Source organism: Pogona vitticeps, chromosome 5 (assembly GCF_051106095.1).
Source record: "Pogona vitticeps strain Pit_001003342236 chromosome 5, PviZW2.1, whole genome shotgun sequence".
Classification (NCBI taxonomy): domain Eukaryota; kingdom Metazoa; phylum Chordata; class Lepidosauria; order Squamata; family Agamidae; genus Pogona; species Pogona vitticeps.
In genome coordinates this window covers 70880586-70897566 of record NC_135787.1, presented here as the reverse complement: position 1 = coordinate 70897566, position 16981 = coordinate 70880586, and the positions used below count along the sequence as shown (strand labels likewise).

General features: G+C 39.1%; 1 protein-coding gene across 6 annotated transcripts in view; it reads left to right on the top strand.

The window, feature by feature from the left end:
- CLOCK (clock circadian regulator) overlaps window positions 1-16981 on the top strand; it is a 69348-nt gene continuing 52367 nt past the window's right edge. Inside the window, exon 1 of one of the 6 annotated variants that reach the window (XM_020792484.3) lies at window positions 1-335. The gene's annotated coding sequence lies outside the window, so the exon portion shown is untranslated. Of the gene's footprint in view, window positions 499-648; window positions 803-16981 lie in introns of those variants that run through there. The other 5 variants (XM_078394677.1, XM_020792483.3, XM_020792485.3 and 2 more) reach the window with 5 other exon arrangements.

Genomic DNA, 16981 nt, shown 5'->3' with positions numbered 1-16981 from the left:
GACGAGGTAATCTGAGGTCACGAAGATACAGCAGGAACTAAATTGAGCATGCGCAACACACCCCTTGGACGGCTTTCCAAGGTGCATGCGCAGAGCGACGTTTTCTTCCCTCCTCCCTTCCCTGACGGCAGCTCCTGACGAAGAAGGGGAATCACCACCGACTTCATCGGTGTTGTAGTATGAGGCTACTGCGCATGCTTAGGAAAGCCCGGGGGAAACACAAGGGCCTTGCCGACTCAGGCGTCGCTATCACTGCGGTTTGTCCCTTACCCTCGGCGCACGCGCAATACAGCAAATCTTCTCCGGGCTTGGCGGCGATTGCTGCTGTTTTGCCGGTAAGCGCGAGAGCCGCGCATGCGCGATAGCTGAAGCCCCCCCCCCACCTTAGGCCTGGTGGCTGCTGCTAAAGGGAAGCTAGGGGCTGTCTTGTCTGTCTGTGTGGCGGTGGGCGGCTGGAGGATGAACAGCGTCAGGGCAGGCTGAGACACGCGAAGCACCGTAAGGACACCCCCGCGCGTCCGGTGGCGGTTACTGCTGTTGCTGAAGGGAGTCTTGGGTGTGGGGGTGGCGGGCTCCCGGTTAGTGTGCTGAGGTAAACTTTGACCGGCGGGCGGGCGAGTGCGTGCGACGGCGGATTGGCGCAGACCTATGATCTCAGGGCGCCCCCCCAACACACACACACACGCCTCAAGTTGAAGGCCTTATGTGACCCGCCGTTGGACGCCTCTGAGGGGAAGCCCGTCTGGTTCGCCTTGCTGCCCTCTCACTATTCGGGCACCGTAGTGAGGTGGAGACGGGCAAGGTGGGTGTTTCATAACGGAGACCGAAGCCATTATTAGTAGCTTTTCTGTAGAAAGGCTGGCTGCGCCTATTTGCTTTTGCACGGTGCTGGCGCCCCCGTTTGCACGAGCATGCCGGGAGTGGCTTGGGATAGGTTGGGAGTACTGTATCCTATACTGTATGTTTCAGTTTTCTAAACTACCGGTGCTATTCTCCCGGCGAAAGTAAACTTTGTGGTGTAGCTAGCTAGGTTTGTCTCTTCCCAGTCTTCCGAATTAGAGCATGCAAAGATATGTTTTTTTCTTTATCATGGTAGATCTTCGAGGCCGTCCGTCTTATTTGAATACTGGTGATACAGGCGAGGAGGAGATCCTAGTCCCACTTGTTTATGAGCAAATCTAGGGCATTGAATCAAGTCGAGTTGCACACATTCTTTCATTTTTTTTCACCATGGCTAAGATCCTTACTTGCTCTCTCTTTAGCGGGAGATGGGAGTGCTAATGTGTTCAAGTCAGTTGCAGTGATGCAAGTTGACGCTGGAGTAAATAAACAATGTACAGTAATCCAACTTCTTAGTGCACTTTGGTTCTGAGCTCTTCAACCATATTTCTGTTATTATATTGTATGATGGTATGATAAGTTAGTGCAGAGTAGTTTCAAGCTTGTTTCCTGATGCTGTTGTTTTTAATAAGTTGCAAAAAAGGTCGAACTTCTAAGCAGACGTAAGTGTAAGTAAATTTTGTTCAAAACTGAGTTTTTAAAAAGAGAAAACATGCTTTTGTTCAGAATAATATATTGGAAAAAGAAAACTGGCATAAATTACACAAATACATTTTCATTGTTAACATATGTAACACACTTTGAATAAAGCACAGTATAATGGAGAGGCTGGCTACATGGGAGTTTATCGTACTCTGTACTTATTTATTTATTTATTTGATTTATATCCCACCCATCTGGTATATTTATACCACTCTGAGCAGCTAACAACAGTATATATACAATTAAAAAAATATAAATCCATGAGCATCGATTATTGACAAAACATACTAAAAATAATAAATGATAGGTAAAAAGGTAAATGTTCACCTTGCCATTTAATCCAGTCTGAACACGGTTTCCGTGGTCACGTGGCCAGTGCGACTAGACTAGACACAGAACGCCGTTACCTTCCCACTGAGTTGGTACCTATTTATCTACTCACATTCTTACATGCTTTCGAACTGGTAGGTTGACAGGAGCTGGGACAAGCGACGGGAGCTTTGAATTGGTAGGTTGACAGGAGCTGGGACAAGCGACAGGTGCTGACTCTGTTGTATGGATTCGACCTCACAACTGCTGGTCTTCTGACCTTGCAGCACAGAGGCTTCTGTGGTTTAACCTGCAGCGCCACCACGTCCCTATCCCACTCTGTAGCCTCCTGCTAAAAAATGTCAACCACACAGTGTTTTTGTTACAGCATTCCAATGCATCCTTAATGGGGACCAATCTGTCCCAGAGTGGTCTGGGGTCAGAGCCTACTGTTTATTTGGAATTATTAGGATTGGTCCAAATAAAAACAGTTTTCTTGCTGTGTTGTCTAGATCACTCCAGTATAGGATTAGGGGGCTGTTCTTCTTATACATTTGTGGTGATGTGTAGAGGTGGGTGTGGTCGGGCCCTGATGGCGGATAGCACCCTCCATCCTATTTTAAAGTGAAAAAAACACGTTTTAATTAAATTTTTTAAATCAGAAAAAAACATCATTGTTGTTCTGCATCACTTAAGCACTATTCCACTTACCAAAAACTAATTAAAAAAAGAGAAATGTGCTGTTGAACTGGGCCATTCCATACTCCCCCTATGTGTGCATAAAAACCAAGCATTAATGCCCACCCACAAACAATTAGGCTTTTTCCTAGATGCCTGACAGCTATTGCAGAAGAGAAGGAGGAGATGGCAAGCAAGAAGGGGAGTCCAAATGGACCAGAAGGGAGCAGTCTAATATCAACATGTAGTTGACTAGATCAGTGGTTCTTAACCTTGGGTTACTCAGGTGTTTTTGAACTGCAGTTCCCAGAAACCCCAGCCAGCACAGCTGGTGGTGAAGGCTTCTGGGAGTTGCAGTCCAAAAACACCTGAGTAACCCAAGGTTAAGAACCACTGGACTAGATCACAACTATGGGGACTGCAGGAGCAAGGTTCCCTCTAAGCCGGGTGCAAGCATCTCTGCCTCCCTGCACGTAGCTCTCTTCCTCCTCCGTACAGTGATCATGTTCAACCCGTTAGGTTCTGTTTGCAAGAGAACCCTGCACATGTGGGAGATGGAATCACACACGCACAAAGAGGCAGAGTCGCACGCAAGAGAGGCAAAGCCCTGCCCAGCGAGGCTGAAAATTAGAGGGTATGTTGTGCAGGAGTGATGTTCATGTGAATGGAAGATTCAATCTAGTCAAGACCCATAGTTTCAAAATGACCCAGATTAGATTGCTCCCTATCCCTAATTTAGCTGTACTCAGAGAACAAAATGTGTGATTATAGCAATATTCCTACTTTTCTATACAGTGGCTGAAATCTTATCTGAGCAACTCTACCTTGCAGAACGCTGATAACATCATCAACAGCAGCGATTTTTCAGTAATAAAAACAATTCTAATCCCTGCTCCCCCCCCCCCCCGGCTGCCAAATCTCTGGTGGAATCCCCTTTGTTGTGAGGAAACCATTGGAAGCTGTGGGACAAGGCAGGGAGTCTTCAATTTATGCAAGTTTTTGCCACCAGATAGCATTACTAGTAGTGGCAGTTTTTTAAAAAAGTAAAGCACTGTATATTTGTTTATTTCTTTATTAGATACTCTAGTTTTTCTGTTAAAAAAGAAAATTAAAGACTTCTTCTGTCTCTTGGCCCCCATAATGAAAGAGATTATGGTTTTCCCATAATGAAAGGGAGTCCACAGGAGTTTTTGGATTTTTAATGGAGAATTAGACATTTTTTATTTCAAAAAAATTGCTGTGGTTGATGATGATGCTAGTCTACATGGCATAATTTATGAAATGGGATTTCAGCCAGTGCCTTTTAAATGGTCCTACTTGTTTTATGTACTGTACTTTATGTGTAGATAATTTTAAATAACTTTTGATTTTTAGTTGCAGTCTTTATTACAGTTACAACAAAACTAAAAGTGTCTTATGCCAGCTTAAAAACTAATATATTGTATTTTGCGTAAGCCTTTATAAACAGTAGCTCATTTCAGTAGATACATTTATAATGTCTGCAGCAGATTTGATTCAGCATGAGCAAAGGACAGAGTTCTGTGAACAACCACTGGAATTCAATTTACATCCAAAGGCATTTCCTTTATCCTAATATTTAGGAAAAACATGACATTTTATATTCTCTCATCAAAATCAAGGAGTGCTTTCACCTACTGATGTTTAACATTTCAAGCTACAAGACAGTTGCATGATTTCAAGGCATAAGTAGTGAAACCACTGATACACCACTCCTAGTTTAGATAACCTTCAAATAGGTCTAATGTCATTCATTAATCTTCCTCCTGCTGTTGTGTACTACAAGGTTTGGTGGTTTGCTTCTCACATTAAATCGTTGAATACTGATTTCAGTGGTTCATGGTTGTTAGATTTTGCTTAACAATGCAAAAACGTATTTGTCCAAATGCACATTAAAAATTCTAGGTGTTAATGCCTTTTTGTGCTACATATTTATTTATTTTAAACTATGGTCCTTGATGCATGAGATATCCCAAGGTATGATACCTTAAGTCCTGTGAAGTTGCATTGAACTTTGGCTGGCCTGCCAACCATTACCATTCATTGGCACGGATAACCTTGCCAGAATATTTTCTATTCAGATTAATGCAATCTTCTCTGTGTAAGGGTGACACGGAGGCTGCATCTGCTAGATATGTGACAGGTGGACTGCCAATAGATGCTCTTTAATATCTACTCCGGGGACTTCTTTCTCTAACCATCGGGAGCAGTACAGTGTATAGATGTGGAAGAAAACTTATTCAGCAGTTACAGCTCAGTGATGGGATGCTATTCACAGGGCATAGGCTCTTCTATGTGGTTTTGAGTTCATAGTTTGATTTTTAAGTTTATTTTCATTTTTTTAATTTGTTAATTCAAAATATTTTAATTATGTAAAAGTAATTCAGATTGCTTTATAGTCTTTCATGGTAATTTTATTGATAGTATCCACATAGAGGTTTGTTGACAGGGAGGGGGGGGTCAGGATTTTTAAAAATAAAATAATGTTAAATAATTTGGAACAGATTTTTTTTACCTATCGTATCTCATAGTGGGGAACATTTCAGCATTGAAACACCAGCTTTATTATTTGAGTAGTGTTATTTATTTGATTATTTATTTTTATTTTTTAAAATTATTTTTACCCTAACTTTCTCCTTGAAAAGAACTCAAAGCAGCTTACTACAATGAAAGACAATATTTAAAGTTGAAAACAATGAGTATACAACGGTGGTTAACATAATTAAAATACGATATTTAAAAATTATGAACAATAATTAAGGAGGCATCTTATTAACAGGCCACATTTAGGCAAAGAACAATAAGTAGATAAATATTTAAAAGGTCACTCTGAGAATTGGAGAATACAAAAATGGAAAACCCAAGTAGTACTAACAGTCCAGTCAAAGCAGTAATACATAACAATCTATGTAAAATTCACACACAGGTAGCTGGTTACTTAGGGAAGGCTTTCCTGAAGAGAAAGATCTTTACCTGCTTGCAGAAGGATAGCAAAGATGGGGCCAGTCTGGCCTCCTGTGGGAGGGAGTTCCAAAGTTGGTGCAGCAACAGAAAAGGCTGTCTCCTATGTCCCCATCAGATGCATCTGCACCAGCAAAGATGGCAGGACTGCAAAAAAGGACTCTCCTGATGATCTTAACACCTCAGCCGGCTCATTATGTGAACTGTTCCTCAAATTGAAATGCATGTAAACTTGGACAGAAAAGAGGAAATCAGGGCATACAGTGTCACATTGAAAGTGTTTTTTGAATTATATGAATATTTATTTCAAGATTTTATACAGTAGCTCATCTGTCTTACATCTTTACAACTGTTCATGTACCCTGCTTCCCCGAAAATAAAACCTAACCTGAAAATAAGCCCTAGTATAATTTTTCAGGATGCTCGTAATATAAGCCCTACCCCAAAAATAAGCTCTAGTTACGAAACCCTGCCCTCCACCATTGTGCAGCAACCAGAAGAAGATGATTGTATTTGAATAAATGTAGATGGTTGTACATGAAAAAAAAATCCCCTTAAAATAAGCCCTAATGCGTTTTTGGAGCAAAAATTAATATAAAACCCTGTCTTATTATCGGGGAAACACGGTAGTTGCTTTCAGAATTTTGAGATCTTTAATATAATTGCCTTAACCGTATTAATTTAGAAAACCATATAAGGAAAAAATCCCCAGATTTAATTTCTAATGGTATAGTGGAGATTCTGTAAAATTAGTAATGTATTTTCCCTCCCTATGCCCCATCAAGTTGAGTTTGAAATTATGTTTTATTAGTATTTATTTATAACTTTTCACATATTAAATAATTTCATTATTATTATTAAATAATGATAAATTTAATAATATTACTAATTTATTATTATTAAATAATAATAATTTTCATATAATAAATTAGTATTTATTTATAACTGCTCACATATTTCATCTATAAGTTTTGTGTTAATGTAAATGAATGAGTAGAAACCCCATATCTGCAGTTTCGGTTTCTTCATTTTCAGTTATCTGCGGTTTGCCATAAGTTATCCATTCTGGTCTTTGTAAGGCAATATACACAGCTTCTAGTTTGAGACTTAATTCAGGGACTTGTTCCTCTCAACTGCCCCTCCTCCTCCTCTTTTTTCTTTTTTGGTTATTGCTGCTACTGTTTCTGGCACATTTGCTTCCCTTCCCCACTCTGATGAGCTCTTATTTCAACAACCCGCTCTATTCCAAGTGCAAGATGGCAGCAATAGCAGGAGGAGGCAAGTCACCTGTCAGTCCCCTTTATTATGACTGCCACTTTGTGCTTTCTGCTGCCACAGCTACTCTGCTCTACAGAAACAGCACTGTGGCTACAACTGCAATATATATAGAGTTTGCTACTAGCCACCGTTTCAAACATCCGTGGTAGGTCTTGGAACATATTACCTAAAAATATGAGGTGGACTCCTGCATTGCAGTATAAATTAGCGGCAACATGTTAATCAGGAATTTACAGCAAGTTAATCATTATGCCATATCAGAACATTGGCCCATTTAACTCAAGATAGTGTCATTTGTTTTGATAGTGGTTCACTGCAAATAAATTTCCAGCTGTGATATGTCCTTCACAGTTTGTCTGCACCTTGAGGTGCATTTCTGACTTGTGAAGAATGGTATTGATCTATCAATATCAGGATGGATTTGATTTAAATCAAATCTATTTAAATCACAATTTAAACCATGAGTCAGTAAGAGTCAATTTAAATCACGATTTTTGAATGTAAAGACTCATTTTTGCTAGTAGTTATAATCTTTAATATTTGAAACCAGATGATTTCATATTTAGAATAATAATTTGTCGTATCAGTGAAACAGCTACATCAGAACTGATGTTAATTTAATACATCACTCATCTTTGGAGAACTGCTTAAATTGCTTTATTTAACTAAAACAATAGCATATAGCATACATATTATTGTATTTGCTTAAACATCGATATTTATTAACTGAAATAGTTAAACAAGATATATTTTTTAAAAAGCAAACTATCATCCAAACAATATTCAAACCTAGCATTTAAGTTGCATTAGGAAACTCTCTGTCAATGGGATCAGAATCTGTTGATTCATTTTTCCTCTGCCTGTAAATACTACACACACACACCCCAAATGCATATTTATATGTACTTCCAGGGTGTATTTACCAGAACTAGAAGGATCCAGAGACCATGCAGTTTATAGCATTCACTACATACGTATTTTTTGGCATCTGTGGGGAGGCATGGAACAGATCCTCCGCAGATACCATGGTCCTACTGTAATGTATTCATTATTTGTACATAGATTTGTAGAACAATCGGATTAAGGCCTTTTCCTGAACTTTGTTTATTTTATACCATTTTTACTACGAAAAAGTGCATACTATCTCAACTTGGATAAATTGGATTAGTTTACCAAGAATGTGAATATTACTTAAATATACAGCCTCATGATATATAGGTAAAGGTAAAGGTTCCCCTTGACATTTTAGTCGTGTTTGATTCTAGGGGGCAGTGCTCATCCCCATTTCCAAGCCGTAGAGCCAGCGTTTGTCCGAAGACAGTTTCCGTTGTCATGTGGCCAGCGCAGCTATACACGGAATGCTGTTTACCTTCCCACCGAGGTGGTACCTATTTATCTACTTGCATTTACATGCTTTCAAACTGCTAGGTTGGCGAGGAGCTGGGACAAAGCGACAGGAGCTCACTCCGTTGCGTGGATTCGATCTTACGACTGCTGGTCTTCTGACCCTGCAGCACACAAAGGCTTCTGTGCTTTAGCCTGCAGCGCCACCATGTCCCAGCATGATATATAACTAAGCTCTATTACATACTGAATAACCTTTGAACTATTTATTCAAAATATTTTTCTCTTCTTTTCTCTTTAAAAAGTCATGTATCTTAAATAGAAAAACTGTCTTTAGATAGATTTTCTCTTCCAAAAGCATTGCATTAAAATAAATCCAATTCAAATAAAAAAACTTATTTACATTTAAAAAATGGTTTATATATTATATATATATGAAATAATCAATTTTAATCCACCTTGATGAGTACTCCTGCATATTCACTGCATCGTTTTGAAAGTAAGTATTCACTGTTCAAGGCTTTAGTTGTAGACTAATTTATTAGGAAGGGATTGCTGAGGCTTTTTGGTGTCATTTGTGAGCCTGTTAAGCAAATGTAAATTTCATCTGCCAGATGTCTTTTTATTTTTTGTGGGAGGACATGTTTTAGTTGTACTTTTCAGCTTAAAACTTCTGGATACTCTGTGACTGTTGCCAGGAGACTGAAGGATAATTATCGACTCAAGTGTTGTGTTCCCAGGGGGAAAATTTTGATTGCAAATTGTTAAAAATGTCATCAATAATGTGACCTCTGCTAAGGATTAACTTCCATTAAATCTAGTATCATTTTCTTGTAGGTAAACATGTTGAGGATTGGACTGCACTTAGAAAATGGCTGAAACTCTGGGTGCAATTAGATGGACATTATCTGCTGTTTAAACTCCTATGGGAATAGGTTGATTTGCTACTTTTAATAGCAGTCTCACAATGCAATCACTGGAGTAAGCCAAATTGTCTGCTGAGTGTTCCTACCATATCTTTCTGGTCCCTGTCAGAGGCTTCTGTTTTTTGTGTGGGGGGGTAGGATCACTCTGGTTTAGTCCATTTCCAAATGTCTGATTGCTAGAAATGAACCAAAAGCAAGCCTTCACTGAATTTGAAGATATCATGAAGTGGCTTAAGAAGAGAACAGTATCATGAAGTGGCTTAAGAAGAGCTGTGTGGAGGGGCTGAAATGGTAAAAAACTTTTAAAGTATGTATTAAGCATCAAATAAGTGCTGAATCACTTTAAAAAGTAAAAGACAAATTGAAAGCTTCCTCCCAGAAGCTTTGTTTGCTTTTCTTTTAAATGTCTGGTCAGATACTTGTGTTGTTCAGCTGCAGACAGGCTCTGAGCCTTTAAGATAATCTTAAAGAGAACCTGAACCTTTAAGAGAAAGTCTATGTAGCCTGAACAAATTAAATTTGTAAGAAATTAATAAAAAAAATTTAATGCAGCCTCAAATATCATTTACCTTTTTTGTAGCTACATCACACTATTGGCTCATATTCAGCTTGTGATCTATGATGATTCCAAGATCCTTCTCTCTCGTAGCTTTGCTGAGCCAGGTATCCCCCACCTTGTAACTATGTAATTGGTTTCTTTTTCCGAGGTGCAGTACTTTGCATCAAAGGAACAATATCTTTGAAAAGGTTCACCAAAACTGTGAATGATTTGGAGTTGGACTGGGCTAAACTAGCCAGTGTGACAACTGATGGTGCTCTTAGCATGGTGTTATGTTAACTTCATTAGATTTCATGCACTAAACCACAGACAGTTTCAGGAATTTCTGTCTGATCTAAATGTTGCCTATAAAGATATTCTGTACCACACAGAAGATATGTGCAGTGTGCATAGGAATTTGTTCAGATCAAGTAAAAAAATCGACCCAGAAGAAAATATTCAAATAGACAAATAATTAGATACAATAGATTTTTTTATTAATAAAAACTTAAAAATACATTCCGATTCCCTCTTACAAATTTTAAAAAGTATTGTCTTGTATATTTTCTTCACTTAAAAACTCATTCAAATAATTAATTCTCCCCATCAAGTAAAAAAAAAAGGAACCGGATTCTTTTTTTTTTTTACTTGATCCATTTGTTCATATTTTTATAAGGACTATAGTTCGCTCCCCCCAACAGTCTGAGGGACAGTGAACTGGCCACCTGTTTAAAAAGTTTGAGGACCCGGGTCTTCAGTTAATCACTTTCAGAAGTCACTGATACAAGCCATTCTGTAGAAATTATAATGTACATTGAAATGTTTTCACTGTAGAGAACAATCCTCATTAGCAAGTATAAGCAGTCTTTGGAGAAGATTGATTAAGATAATTATCCTCATTCCATAGAATGATGAACCTTTAGTGAAGGTATCTGGCGTTGCGTCATATCAAAACCTATTACTTGCTGTCAGCTCAGTGCTCATTCGTTTCTTTCCCACCTTTTTTTTTGGCTAGTCTTCCCCTTGCTCCACCCCAGTACTGGTTCATCATATACCAGCTTCTCATGTGTTAGAAACCTATGATTTTCCTGTAGTGCAGGAGGGTAATACAGTGTTGGTAAGCTCCTTCCCATCCCTTCCAAGGCAGGACCAACCTGTCAGTCAATTTAATTTAGCCATCCTTATTCCCTGGTTGCCAGTCTATTTCTGAGCCCAAGTCAAAATGCTTGTTATTACCAAGATGATAAAAATCAGTGATTTTTTTAAAAAAGTAAATTTATTTAAATTACAATTTAAATTTTAAAAAATCATTTTTAAAATTTAAACCATCAAACAAATATGTTTTTTTAAATTTAAATTGCAATTTAAATCAATTTGATTTATATCAAATCGACTCTGGTTATTACTTTTAAATCCCTATACTGCTTGGGTCTAGGTTATTTGAAGGATCCTATCACTCCAGGTAAGCGTTGTTGGTTTTTAAGATCTTGGGAAGCTCTTCTCTCATTTCCTTCACCTTACCAAGCTTGTTTTGTGAGAACATTAGAAAGGCTTTTTAGCAGCTATCCCCAGGCTTAAGAATTCACAGTCTGTCTACAACAGAAGTTCTTAACCTGTGGTCCGCAGATCCCTGGAGGGCCTCAGTGTCATCACAGTGGGCCCATGAAGGCTTGAAGAAATGCTATGATCTTTTGCAATTAAAGAAGAAAGAAAGAAAGAATGGAAGAAAGCAAGAAAGAAAAGGAAATGTAGAATAAAATCTTAATTTCCCTTGCTCATTTGTGTAAAACTTGGCTTTTATAACCTACCACCTCCATTAAAAACAAGCAAAAGTAAAAATCAGTTAGGAAAATAAATGTTTGATAGCAAATAACTGATATTTCTGTGCTTGGTGAGAACATGCAAGTGAATGATTATTAGTGGCTGAGATGCAGCATGTGACGTTTCTTGCTACTGCACAGTCAAGATGTGTGAAAAGGTAGTGTCAGTGTGAATGAGTGTTCAGACGGATTTCATGATAGTGTTCAATTTCTGCTAGTAAAACCATTTGGTTATTGTTGGAGAAAGTGACTTCAACATTATCACATTGAATTTTGTGACAATATGTTTTGGCTGAGCCTCAGAATGGATCGCTGGCTGAATTTGAAATGTAAATGAACTGGTGCTGTTGATGAGGGTGCATCCTGTTCAAAACAAAATGAAGCTTCTTCTAGTCATCTTTAAAAAGCGTTGTTATAGCAAGACCATGAGAAACTTTAAATAAATATTTGGTGCACTTTAGGGTTTAAAGTCTTGACTTAAGTTTAGTGGTCTGCAGCAATAAAAGACATTTAAAGAGGATCTGTGGTAAAGGAAAGGTTAAGTACTGCTCGGCTACAGTGTTCCAAAGAGGGAGTTGTTCTGTAATTACAGCAAGAACAATAAGAACAAAAGTGCTTTTTGCTGTACTTCAGAGACATAGCAGCTTATTAAACTGTACTTTTTTGTTTTATCATGAAGTTATACTAGCTACTTTTAATACAAAAGCGGTCTATAAATTTATTGTCTGTTTTTGCATTGGTATTTTATTTTATTTTGTTTGCACCACATGGCTACCCTTTATTTCATATGTATTTCAGTAACCACTGCATATCAGATGACTAAAGCTGTCTGCCACTCCAGAGCTGACACATGGTTTCTATAGACTCATCCTTAACTGATGGTGAAAGAGTGACATAGCAGTAAGCGTGTAGCATCTTACTACAGTACTTCACTTCCATAGTTACAGGGAAAAAAGTTGATCATTTCTTTATCCTTTTCACTTTTTTCTGTTTGTTTCAAACAAGCAATGGGATGGGATGATCGGAAAGTACTGGATTGAAAATGTAGTGGTTTAGCAGTTTGTGTTTGTCATTTTAACATTAGACCCACAATACTTCAGTAATTGTTATGGCTTCCTGCCCAGTCAACAATAATCTGTAGGGGATTACATATGCTATTGATTTTGCTTCATATAACTCTTTCATAAATTGCTGGTTTTACTCCAGACATGAGTTTTTGAAAATGATTCATGGCAGGCTGGTTTCAAGTAGTTCTTTACGGTTCCCCCCCTCCAGTTATGGGCCTCTACAGTTGAATTGATCGTGGTTGCAGTAGGAACTGATATCTAGGAACTGGTAACTGAAATCTGATTACTATATTTTCCCGTGCAAAAGACGATACTTTTGCCTAAAATATTTAGGTTAAAAATTGATGGAAGTAAGGGGGGGAGGGATCAAAGTGCATGGAAGTAAGGGGGGGAGGGATCAAAGTGCATTGATTCCTGCTTTTCCCCTCCACTTTTTGTGAAGAAAGTGGAGGGGGAAAGCACTCTCCTTGGAAGAAAGTGGAGGGGGTAAAGCATAAATCAAAGACCTTTGATCCCTGCCTTCCCCCTCCACTTTTTTGCAAGGAAAGAAATTTTGGGTTAGAAAAATGGGCGGGCGTCTTATACGTGGTGGTCTTATACATGGAAAAATATGGTAGTTTTACAGAAGAGACACCCAATTGAGGATTATCGATCAAGTAGAGGGCCAGATGTCTAAGCAAAGCTGTACTTTCGGTCACAGCTTCTTATAGTATTTTGCTAAGGAATTGAATTGTAAGTAGTCAAAGAATTATTAGGCTTTGTGTAAAGCAATAATTCTTAATTTTAGGATTGAAAGGGATGCATAGGTGCCTTTCCTTTAGTAAGGGAAATGTGGACTGACTTGTGCCATCTGCAGAGAACATGTACAACTAATGCCTTATTTAAAATGCAAATGACATAGTGAAAGAAACTTAAAAAGATAGTTTAAAATGGTACAGTGTACCTCGACTTACGAATGTCTCCACTTGCGAACGATTTGAGTTACAAATGGCTCCATTCACAAAAACTTGCTTCGACTTGCAAACGTAGTCTCGACTTATGAACGAAAAAAAATTGAAAAAAAACCAACAACACCAAAACCTTTCCTGCCCTTTTTTTGATCTAAGTTCATCTTAGGTCAAAAGAAGAAAAAATAAAAAAGAGTCTCCCCTTAGTGGTAGAGTACGGATTAACCAGCTTTGCATTAGTTCCTATGGGAATTGGGGTAATAATTCAAACTGGGTAGTATTTACCGTATTTTCCCATGTATAAGTCGATACTTTCCTCTAAAATATTTAGATTAAAAATTTAGGGTTGTCTTATACACAGAAGTAAGGGGGAGCAAGCAAAGTGCTTTGACCCCTGCTTTCCCCCTCCAATTTCTTCCAAAGAATGTGCTTTCCCCCTCCACTTTCCTCACAGTAAAGTGCTTTCTTGTGAGTAAAGTACTTTCTCCCTCTACTTTCCTTGCAAGAAATCTTATACATGGAAAAATACGATTGCTGCTTAAGAATATTGGCAGATCCCTTGGCAGAGTGTGGGAATGATGATGCTGAAATAAGAATTTTGTACAGAAAAATGTAATCTGAAATGAAGGGTAGAGATAAGGCAACAAGATGGAGAAGAATACAGTGTTCCTGTACTTTAATAGTTAATTAGAAGAAAACATCTCAGCAGATGCAGCTTTTAATGCAAGCTACAAATGCTGAAATGTCCTCCTCCACACCACTAGTAAAGAAAAAAGAAATCTGTCCTGTTTTTCATCCAGTCACCCTAGGCATAGATGATAAAAGTAAAGAGGAAAAGTAAATGCTGACCTTCAAGGCATCATTGAGTGGTATGTTCAGCTATGAAACTAGACTTGCAAAAAAGCCACTTAATGGTTATCAAGGGATAGTTCTTTTGAACTTGGTGTATCTCAGGTTTTTTGTTTATTTTTTTAATTTAAATATCACCTATTGAATGCACTTGCATACAATTGCTGTGTAGTACTAGTAAAAGTTCTCACAGGGTCTCCTTTCTCACAGCTTGTCTCACTTTTAAAATTATGCAACTAAGCATTCTCTGCCTTGTTTCTTGTGAGTAGTGCATGTTTTAATTTATCCTTATGACAAGTGAATAGTGTGTGTTTCAGCCATAGCAAATGATTTTCATTTTGCTTGCATTTATGTAGAAGAAGGTTTCAGCAGGTGTAGCTTACCTGATTAGCTATATCTGCTGAAATTTCCATTCTGTTAAAGGGGCCTTATTCTCTTTTTCCTGTGGCTGCCTTAGTTGCTATGCCATGTATTCATTACATTGGTGATGTAAAAGAAACAATGGCTTTGCATAGAGTACTGAAATGGCTTGAGCTAACATTTTAATAAAGAAAACATTTGGAGTAGGGATGTGCTTCAGATTCAGAATTTATTATGAAACTGAAGCAGAGTAAGTTGTTTGTCCTTTTTCAAAATTATCAGAAGTAAATTGAGCAAGCGTGAAGTGGTGCTCAAATCAGGTTGAGTATTTTGATTTAGCGCTCCAGAGGTTTAAAATGCTGCAGATTTGGGGAGCGGGGACACTTGGTATCAGCATGTCTCCTGTAAATAACAACAGTAATGTTGTAACAGAATCATGAAGCCTGAAACAGAAGGAGATTGACAGCTCAAGTGGTGTTGAAAAAAGCCCAGGTTCCCCTGGAAACCCCAGTCACAGAGCTCTTGGGAGGGCACAGACTGACCAGATAAACATCCCTGTCTACATAATTGATAGTCATTTCACATCTTGGCAGGATGAGGAAAGGTTGTTAGATTGCTATTCACATTGCTTTCCTTTTCAGTAGGATGTCTGTACATAGCAGGATGTTTTCTTCTTTTCTTTTAGACAGCTGCAAATCTTATTTTGCATTACACCTTAGAATCCAGTTAATAGAATGCCTGTGTATGAATGTACCAGGGATATCTGAGTCTCTTGTGTGTGATTTGAGGGGGTAAGTCGTGGTAGCACTAAAATAGGGCCTAAACTATCTTCCCTTCCCCTGTTTTGTACTTTGGTCCTTCTTGATATCTCAGCCGCCTTCAATACCGTCGACCATGGTATCCTCCTGGGGAGGATCTCCGAGCTGGGAATTGGTGGTCTGGCACTTGCCTGGCTCTGATCCTTCTTGGAGGACCGTCCCCGGAGATTACAGCTTGGAGAGAGTGTCTCGGCCCCGTGGAGTCTCAATTGTGGGGTTCCGCAGGGGTCGATCATCTCCCCAGTGCTGTTTAATATCTATATGAGGCAGCTGGGAGGGGTCATCAGGAGATGTGGGGCCATGTGTCATCAGTATGCTGATGACACCCAGCTCTACATCTCCTTTTCACCTACTTCAGTGGATGCCGTTCTGTCCCTTCAGCGCTGTTTGGAGGCCGTACTGCAATGGATGCAGCTGAATGGGTTGAGGCTGAACCCGGACAAGACGGAGGTCCTGAGGGTGGGTGGCCCCTCCATTGGTGGTTTGGGAAACTCCCTCTCTTTTGGGGGGTGACTCTTACCGCATGGAGTGGGGTCCAAAGCTTGGGGATCCATCTGGACCTGGCGCTTACCATGGAAACCCAGGTAGCTTCTGTGGCCCGCTCTGCCTATTTTCATCTGTGGCAGATTGCCCAGCTGCAACCCTGCCTTGATGGGGGGGGGTCCTTCACTACTCTCGTCCACGCGCTCGTAATCTCGAGATTAGACCACTGTAATGCGCTCTATGTGGGGCTACCTTTGAGATTGATGCGGAAGCTCCAAATGGTGCAGAATGTGGTGGCCAGACTCCTTAGTGGGGTGAGAAAATAGCAGCATATCTCTCCCACTCTAGCTGCCTTGCATTGGCTGCCCATTTGTTTCTGCATTGACTTCAAAGTGTTAATGATAATGTATAAAGCCCTAAATATAATAAAATAAATAAATAAAAATAAATAAACGGTTTGGGACCTTGATATTTGGCAGATCGCCTTCTCCCACCTAGATCTACCCGAATTACTCAGCACAGCCAGAAGGGATGGTTGAGGGGCCTAACACAGAGAGGTCCGGAAAGAAAGAACAAGAAACCAGGCCTTCTCGGCAGTGGCCCCTCAACTATGGAACAGCCTTCCAACAGAGATGCACCTGCCACCCTCGTTGGGTGTTTTTAAGAGCCATTTAAAGACTTTGCTCTTTAGGCTCTTCCCTCCTGTCAATTCTTGAAATCTCTCTTCTTGTTTTCTATCATTCCCCATCTTGAATGCACCATATTATTGATTTAATTGCCTAGAGTGGTCACATTTGACTAGATAGGCGGGGTATAAATGAAATAAATAAAATAAATAAATAAAAATTAATGTTACGATGTTTTTATGTTTTTTTGTGATATTTTATGATATTTGTAAGCCGCTCCGAGTAGACGCTGTCTGGGGCGTCGTTGTAGAAATCTAGTAAGTGAGTAAGTAAGTAAGTAAAGTGAGTGAGTGAGTGAGTGAGTGAGTGAGTGAGTGAGTGAGTGAGTGAGTGAGTTAGTTAGTTAGTTAGTTAGTT